We start from the raw sequence: 8,633 nt of genomic DNA on the forward strand, positions 1-8,633 counted from the left end.
CAATTAGGTGCAGCTAGCAGCACCTGTTTTTATCATACTGTCTTGGGTGATATATTTTAAATTACAGCCTACATAACACACTCTTAACAAGAAATAGGCGCTTTAAACAGGTTTCTGCCCATGATCTGAAGCAGTCAGGATTAGTTCTGCATTTGAGAGAGATCAATGTGAAGGAGGCAGGAGGAAATGACCCCCTCTGGTGCAGAACCTTTCCACTGCTGCTTCTTAAGCAGGACTTGAGGGTCCCCTGAGCCAAAGCCCTTGCATCCTTGGCAGACTCGTTTTTCCAATTTACTTTTATCTAGGTCCTTTTCTCTAGCATGTTTTCAGCACAATATACTCTCATGTCACCTCATGAGAAACAGAAAATGAGGCCAAAGCAATCTAGAGATGGCGGAACCAATGGGTTTCCAACCTTACCTTGAAACCCTTTTTAAGACCAAACATCGCCCGTAGTGCAATCACATCATTCATGTAAGTAAGAGAGCTATTCTGGATGAGGCAGGCATAATTGTGAGCAAAGCTGGAACACAACACTTCCCCACCTTCCCCATCCCTTCATGCCTTTGTCCTTGATGGCTTCCAAAGGATATCATTAATAACACTAACCTGATCTGAAGTCACTCTTCTATCACCCGTTTTGCAGATAAGGCAGCTGAGTCCTTGAAAGGATAAGCACTGTGCTCAAGTTCCCATGGTTGGACGGGGCAGAACGCACTCTTTCTGTCCTGGGTCATGGAACACAGGCATTAGGTGTGTGTGAGGCATGCTCTTGTCCTCAGACCGATGAAGTTCGTCAGGGCTCAGCGGGATAAACAAGTCAGGGGCCAGCCTGGTTGTCTCTCTACCTCTCCCAGAAGAGCACTCATGCCTTTCTCACCGCGTGTTGGGTCAGTTCGTCCCATCTGGGTTTCAGATCCATCTCCCCAGTTCCAGATGACAACTTCTCTCCCTGGTGTCACCTGAAACCATAAGGACATTCCACTCTCATCAATGCCCTCCAGCACTTTACAACATGCTGCCAGCCAGATACACAGCAGCTTGTCACGGCGAAGATGATGCAGCCGCTCCTCAAAAGGTGGAGCATTTCCTGACTTTCTTCGTGTGAGTTAATGCTTTTTATCTGCCTCCGTGGCAGCCCATTAGTTGATATTGTATCAACCTGTTCATCGATTTCCCTAAAGGCTTTCTTTCCTCTTGGTCTCCACCTCCGACTGCATTTTACATCTTTCCAGCCTATCTGGTGGCCCGTAAGGACCTCTTTCATGCAAAATCAGGCCTTTCTGAAGCACACGTTCACATTTTAGGTTAATCAGAGTAGTGGTGATAATCAAGGATAAATTGCCCCTTCACAAGATGATAATGCACCCTGGGAGATGATTGCACGTGTATGTTCTTTACGCCGTGGGATGTCCCCTTAAGGGCTTTCTGTGGCTCTTCTCACCCTTCCCTTCCCACCTTCCCCTCCTTCCTCCTCTACACAATGCCTCTGTTCCCTTGTCCCTGTCTCCACCTACCTCCCTTCTGGACAAGGGGTGATAAAAAGGTGTGCTCAAGTTTTTTATCATCTATAAAGTACTAACACTGACCATGCATACATTCCCACTCACCACCATGCCACATTATTTATCAAAGTAAGTGAGTCTACAGCTTATTCCTGGGATACAGTCATAATAATGACATGAGGAGGGTTAATGGTGATAAGAAAAAAAAGAAGACATGTATGCAAAAAAAAGAAGTCTGAAGAGGAAGAAGAATGAGAAGGAAAGAATTAAAGAAAGAAAAATAAGAAAACTATAGTCAATATCATTAACAGTATGAGCAAACAGCACTGATCATGGAACTTTTTGTATCAAGCACTACTGTGTGTGTGTGTGTGTGTGTGTGTGTACAAGTGTATTTGCAGTGAGCTCTTATAGGTGCACTGTTCTTTTCCCTTTATTTTATGAATGAGGAAATGTAGGTGCGTCCAAGCCCAAGCAGCAAATACAGAGCCAGGATTCGGTGCCAAGATCCAGATACGGGCAGTCCTGTTCCACAGTCGTAGCTCTGCACCCTCAGTACCTATGCGTCAGGACTCAGCACGATGACATGGAAGTATCCACCCATTGGTGGCCCGGAGATTCAAACGTCCAAAGATGTCATGATACCTGAGGTTCCTCCACATCAAGGGCACAGGATGAGGAGGAGTCTGAGTCAAAGACAAAGCTGTTTCTCATCGACAATCCAGAGGATACATTTTTACAGCAGGTGGAGCGATGGGGAGGAAACGGCTAAAGCCTGCTGTGTTCCCTCCCAAGGCCTTTGCACTGATGGTTACTGAGACACTCGCCCATTTTAGAAGGCATAAGCTAATCTGTTTTCTTTTGTAAATCGCTTCATAAGCTCTGGAGGTTGTTTCAACTCAATTACTGTCTTACTGTTGCCGAATTTCAGTTACCTGCAATTCACATATGGATTATCTGTTTTGTGGACCATTTTTAGGAAGTTTTTAAATACTGGCTGGCATAGCTTTCCCAGGACAACCACTGGGCTCCTGCCTCCTTTTTCTATTGCCCAGCCATGGACACAAGTTAATTTTTATATCCACTGCTTCTAAATGATTTTCTCAGACACTGGTCCAATGAACTCCTGCTTATTTTGAATTCTCTAAGTCACTATTCCTCCTCCTTCTCCATCCCCACAGCTGAGAGGGGTTGAAGGGTTGATGGACAGCTATGCCATTGTGCTTTAAGAGGGACTTCTAAAGTGCAGAAATAACATTCATTTAAAATTTGAAGGGATGTAAACACAACCCCTCCTGTAAGGTCCCCCTCCTCCTCTTCATATTCTCCTTTTCAGCACTGTTAGACTATTTCTTTGGGCACATTTAGGAACCCAACATTCTGGCCTCATCTTAAATGAAGTAATACTATGAAAACATAAGTGAAAAGACAGACTGATCTCAGAATACAAGTCAAGCTTCCCGGCCATCAAAATCTACATGCACTGCTTCCTGCTTCCTGCCTGATCTTCTCTCCTGCACTTTCCTTCCTGTTCTCTCTGTTCTGACTACCCCAGGCCCCTTGCTACACCCGCATATATCTGCCTTAGGGACTCTGTAGTTGTCTCCTCTGCCTGGAATTCTCCTTCCCCAGACATCTGCTCACTTATTCCCATCTGTCTCTGATCAAAGGTCACGCATCAGAAAGCCCTTCCCTGCCAGCCCAGTTTTATAACATTTTCTCTTCCTTACCCTGCTTACTTTTTCTTCACACCATATCCCAGAATTTTATATTTCTTTACTTGTTTGTTGCCTATCTTCTCTTCTAGAATGTAAGATCCGTGAACTTTGTCCACATTAATAAAACAACAAACACTACTGTACCCTCAGTGCCTACAACCCACTTGGTATGCAGAAGTATTTGTTGAATGAATGGATGCTGAACTAACGTAGGGTAGGGACGCCTGCATTTGTGGGAAAGGCATCAAATCTCCAGAATTACGCTATTATAAGTTTGTGGATCTAACCCTGTCCCTAGGATGTGTATTGCTGAATTGCACATGAGAGATGCTTTCACCTCTTCAGGGCCCAGTTTTGCAGCAATTGCTATTACTGAACCCTGATTTCCCTTTCTACTGGACAGCTGCCATCTTTTCCCAGAGGGGTTGCTCCTACTCTTCCTTAACAAAAGAAGACTTTTGCCAAACAGGCCATGGCTGTCACATGCTAAGTGAGTGCCTGGGGCATCATAGTTACAGGTCAGAGGCCAGTTCTCACTTTCCACTTTCAAACCCTTCTGGGTCAGTCTCAATCTGCCTTCTCCCTTGGACACCCATGTGCACTGAACAGGAGAATTCTAACAACTCAGGTGACCCACCCAGAAGAAGTCCAAGAGACCTGGCAACATATTTAGTGGCCCGTTGCAACCACAATGCCAAGTTTAGAATTTAACTCACTCTCTTAAGTTTAGAATCGAATGTGAGCATTTAAGTGACACCTAAAACACAGACCTAGAATCCTTTTCCCATCTGTCTCTGCCTCAGTTCTGCTTTGTATTGAAGTTGCCTACATTTTGGTACATTTCGGGAGTGGGCTTTGGAGTCTGAGAGCTCTGTGTTCAAATCCTAGTGTACAATACTATTTGCATTCCTTGGAAACTGGAAAACTTGGAATCCCTTTTGCAAGGGAACCTCCTCTTAGTAGCTAACATTTATTAGGCAGTTACCTTGGCTCTGTGTCAAGCACCCTATAAGTTTTAGCTCTTTTCCTAATCGTCACAATTCCGAGGCAGTTACCATACTTAACCATGTTTCACATGTATAAGAAAATCAAGGCTTGGGGAGTTTAGGTAACTTACCTAAGAAAAAATATCAAGGGAAGGATCTGAATGACTTTGCTATATTATCACCATCATCATCACTGTTATTATAATTATCATTTGTGATGCAATGTAAGACCCCGATCCATACGTCCCTCTATGGCTGATCTAACCTCTTTTTTTTTTTTTTTATTTTTTATTTTTTAATATATGAAATTTACTGTCAAATTGGTTTCCATACAACACCCAGTGCTCATCCCAAAAGGTGCCCTCCTCAATACCCATCACCCACCCTGCCCTCCCTCCCACCCCCCATCAACCCTCAGTTTGTTCTCAGTTTTTAACAGTCTCTTATGCTTTGGCTCTCTCCCACTCTAACCTCTTTTTTTTTTTTTTTTTCTTTTCCTTCCCCTCCCCCATGGGTTTCTGTTACGTTTCTCAGGATCCACATAAGAGTGAAACCATATGGTATCTGTCTTTCTCTGTATGGCTTATTTCACTTAGCATCACACTCTCCAGTTCCATCCATGTTGCTACAAAAGGCCATATTTCATTTTTTCTCATTGCCACGTAGTATTCCATTGTGTATATAAACCACAATTTCTTTATCCATTCATCAGTTGATGGACATTTAGGCTCTTTCCATAATTTGGCTATTGTTGAGAGTGCTGCTATAAACATTGGGGTACAAGTGCCCCTATGCATCAGTACTCCTGTATCCCTTGGATAAATTCCTAGCAGTGCTATTGCTGGGTCATAGGGTAGGTCTATTTTTAATTTTCTGAGGAACCTCCACACTGCTTTCCAGAGCGGCTGCACCAATTTGCATTCCCACCAACAGTGCAAGAGGGTTCCTGTTTCTCCACATCCTCTCCAGCATCTATAGTCTCCTGATTTCTTCATTTTGGCCACTCTGACTGGCGTGAGGTGGTATCTGAGTGTGGTTTTGATTTGTATTTCCCTGATAAGGAGCGACGTTGAACATCTTTTCATGTGCCTGTTGGCCATCCGGATGTCTTCTTTAGAGAAGTGTCTATTCATGTTTTCTGCCCATTTCTTCACTGGGTTATTTGTTTTTCGGGTGTGGAGTTTGGTGAGCTCTTTATAGATTTTGGATACTAGCCCTTTGTCCGATGTGTCATTTGCAAATATCTTTTCCCATTCCGTTGGTTGCCTTTTAGTTTTGTTGGTTGTTTCCTTTGCTGTGCAGAAGCTTTTTATCTTCATAAGGTCCCAGTAATTCACTTTTGCTTTTAATTCCCTTGCCTTTGGGGATGTGCCGAGTAAGAGATTGCTACGGCTGAAGCCTCTTTTTTTTTTTAAGAGAGAGAGAGGGCACACAAACAGGAGAGTAGGGGACAGGGGAAGAGGGAGAGAGAGAAAAAAATCTTAAGCAGTCTCCATTCTCGGCATGCAGCATGAGGCTTGATCCCATGACTCTGGGATCATGACCTGAGCCCAAATCAAGAGTCAGTCGCTCAACTGACTGAGCCACCCAGATGCCCCTGATCTAACCTCTTGATGCCACAATATTCTCAACTACTAAATAAGACTCTGGATGAAAATCTCAAAATGAATAAATGGATAATATTTATCTTCCTACATCCAACGATTCTGTAACCAACATCCGACTTCTGATAGATTTGGTTTTCATAACCCCTCTGAGCTGTTTGCAGGGCTCTGTTGACCTGTTTCCTCCAGTACAGAAGTCCTCATTTAGACCTGTGACACTTTACTTCAATCAGGTAATAACAAACAGTAGTCCAGTCACCCAGCTGCCTCCTTAGGTAAACTGTAGTTTCACTCTTACGTCCTCACTGAACTTTCAAATACTACCACAACTATCAGTACTAATGATGGCTGACACTATTGAGCCACACATTGTTCTAATACATTCCATTTAATTAATAACTCCTTTAATCCTCACAACAGCCCCATGAGGTGGTTACTATTACCAATATTCAGCAGTAAAGCAAGGAATCATCATCCCAAATCATTTAAACTCTTCTCCTACGGAATTTTGTCAGCAACCTTGGGCCGCTGGCCTCGGCATCTGTGAGGGCCTCTGGAATTAGTGAGAAGAGCAGGGGGCCACCCAGGCTTCGCAAGGAGAAAAAAGCAGGGAAGCCTCTTCTTAGGGTCCATGCAACAAAAGGCTACCCAGCTGCTGCTTGGGGCTCATGTGTCCTTTCAACACTGAAAAAGGAGACATCTTCAGATCTCACCAGCGCTGCATAAATCCGGATACTACACAACACTGCCGGCCTCCCTCCTGTTACACAGGAATCTTCTCTCCCTGAGGAGATGCCTCAAAGACTGAAATGTCCTTCTGTTCTGGAATGTCAACAAAAGAGGCTGCTGCTTCGATGTTCTTGTCCTTCTTTACCCCCAAACACCCCAAGGGAGCCATCTGGCCCCACCTCAGAGAGGATGCCTTGAGCATTCATTAGGATGTGCTGGACATTCTTATGGTGAAGGTGGTAGGTAGCTTTCTGGAAGTCAACAAAAATGAGAAAATGCACCAGGAGGGAGCTGTGTGCAACCTTGCTCTTTAAACAGCTCTTTCATTTTATAACTAGAGGATGCATTTTCAGGCTTGGTGATAAAGAAGGGGCTGTGTGTAACCATCCATTCAAAGAATGGGACTCAGTTTCAGTGAGCTTTGCCTAATGAGGCTGCAAGATGGCAACCTACCCTTTATGTTTACCCCCTCAAGACTTAGTACATGTTGCTGTTTTCCTGCCAGTAAAGGCAACTCCCACAGTTACATTATTTTTTGCAACAAGAAGGGTTGGAAATTGTTCAAAAGTGACATAAGTTCACCTTTAACTTTGTTCAAGGGGATTGATTTTTGTTTCCTTTAAAAAAATGTTCTCGGTGATTTGGAAGTTTCTTAATCTCAGCAGTTTCCAACTCAAGCTGAGAAAGTTCACGTTTGGTCTTTGCATTCAACAGTTGTAAATACGCAGCCTGCTTAATAAAGCAGCGGGTCTGCTCCTCACAAGTAGCATAGATATCAAACTTTGGGGAAGGAAGTCTATTGCTGTTAACTCACTACAGTGCCAGAGCTGCTGTGTCTCATCTCTCTACAAATCAAGGAGTAGCAATAACTCCTAGCTCTTTAGATTTACTCCTTCTTTTGATCTTCCCTAGACTCTTTGCTGGAGGTTGATATCTACTAACACTTCAACGTACCAGGGGAGGCTGATATTTAAAGAAGTCCTTACAAACACTTCAATAAACGAAGAAATTTTTCCTGATGCCAAAAATCGATTCATAATTTATCTGCTTTGTTAGTTTGGATTTAGTTCAATAAATCTTTGACATTCATAGGGATATAATCAAAGATCTTCAAGAATTTCCAAATGTGAAAAAGTCATTATATTTTTCATCTCCTGCCCCAATAAAATTCACAAAGTATAACTGAATACTGTAAGTGACATCTTCAGATGCTTTTTTTTTTAATACAGTATATCCTACTTTTTACTTTATCATGGACTTCTATTTTTTGGATAAGAACCAGTCAATTATGTAGACCTATTCAATATCTTTTTACAAATTTTATCAATGCCTTTTATTTTTTAACTATTTTGATTTTTTATCAAAGCAATACATAAACATTTAAAAAGCCAAATAACAGTAAAGGTTTATAAAAGAAAATGGCAGTTCTGTTTCCCAATAACAACCACTTTTGACTCTTTTAGTTGTTTCTTCTAGAAGATACCTCCATAATTTCATAATGTGCTGATTCCATTGTTTCATGTATCAATTTGAGACACTCACTACTTATATCCTGGTACATAAAGGTTAGCTCTCCTCCTCACAGATACTGACACACATGCTTGTCCTTTAAAGATATTTCTGTCCACATTTTGTGGTTGAGTCATACTGTGTGTTTATATTTTACAGACTAAGCAAAGCTTCTTTTCTTGAATAACTTTTGTTTTTTCCTGGAGTTTATAGTTGTCTTGCTTTATTCATTTGATTAATCTTCTTAGGTGCCAATCATTAATTCTTCCTTATGGCTCTAGTAGATCTATTCTCCCTCCCTACCCAAAACACACACGCGCGCGCACACACACACACACGTGCGCACCCACACTATTCTCCACATGGTCAAATGTATCCAATAACCTATCAGCTATTTTCTGGACCCCTCATCTTCCTGCTCAATCTGAGCAGTTGCCTTTTAGGCCAGCTCACTATCTGTTTCAGGACTTTACTTCATCTTATCTTTATACTAATGGCCTTTCAAGTCTTCTGGGTTTTTCTTTCTTCCTTTCAGCACTTTCCTAAGCAACAGGGCCTGGGAGGTAAAATGTTTGAGTCCCT

The sequence above is a fragment of the Panthera pardus genome, unplaced genomic scaffold (assembly GCF_024362965.1).
Source record: "Panthera pardus isolate Hobbes unplaced genomic scaffold, ASM2436296v1 HiC_scaffold_7, whole genome shotgun sequence".
Taxonomy (NCBI): Eukaryota; Metazoa; Chordata; class Mammalia; order Carnivora; family Felidae; genus Panthera; species Panthera pardus.